Here is a 496-nt window from a genome sequence, read left to right on the forward strand (position 1 = left end):
GACCCCTCCTTGGGTTTCCGAGGCAGTATCACTACGGAAGTAGGATTGCCCAACCTTCCTTCCGAGGAGTGGCTGGTGGGTTTGAACCACCAGCTAACTGTCTGGTTAGCAGGCAAGTGTCTTAGCCACTATGCTATCAGAGCTCCCTGTTTATATCTAGTACTCATTATTTCTGGATTGTTACTTTACAGTGGAGGAAAAATGTCCATAAAATTCTTTACCCATTAATTTGCTTATTTCTGCATACCAACTGTGGTAGTTAAGGTTGTGTGCCAACTTGGCTGGGTCATGGTTTTGAGTGGTGAGGCAGCTGGATGAGACTGGATATAGTGTAATCAACTCTGTGGTGCAATCTGCTGTGAGATGTTAATCAGGGAAGAGGAACTGCCTCCAGGCTGTTTCCAATATGTGGAGAAATTTTGGGAAATGTCTCTAGCATTCTGGCACATTTTGGATCCTGCATTTGATAGTCTTCATCTCTAGTTCCAAGACTTGA

This window comes from Orycteropus afer, unplaced genomic scaffold (assembly GCF_000298275.1).
Source record: "Orycteropus afer afer isolate SDZICR_OR568_19922 unplaced genomic scaffold, OryAfe1.0 scaffold00483, whole genome shotgun sequence".
Lineage (NCBI taxonomy): Eukaryota > Metazoa > Chordata > Mammalia > Tubulidentata > Orycteropodidae > Orycteropus > Orycteropus afer.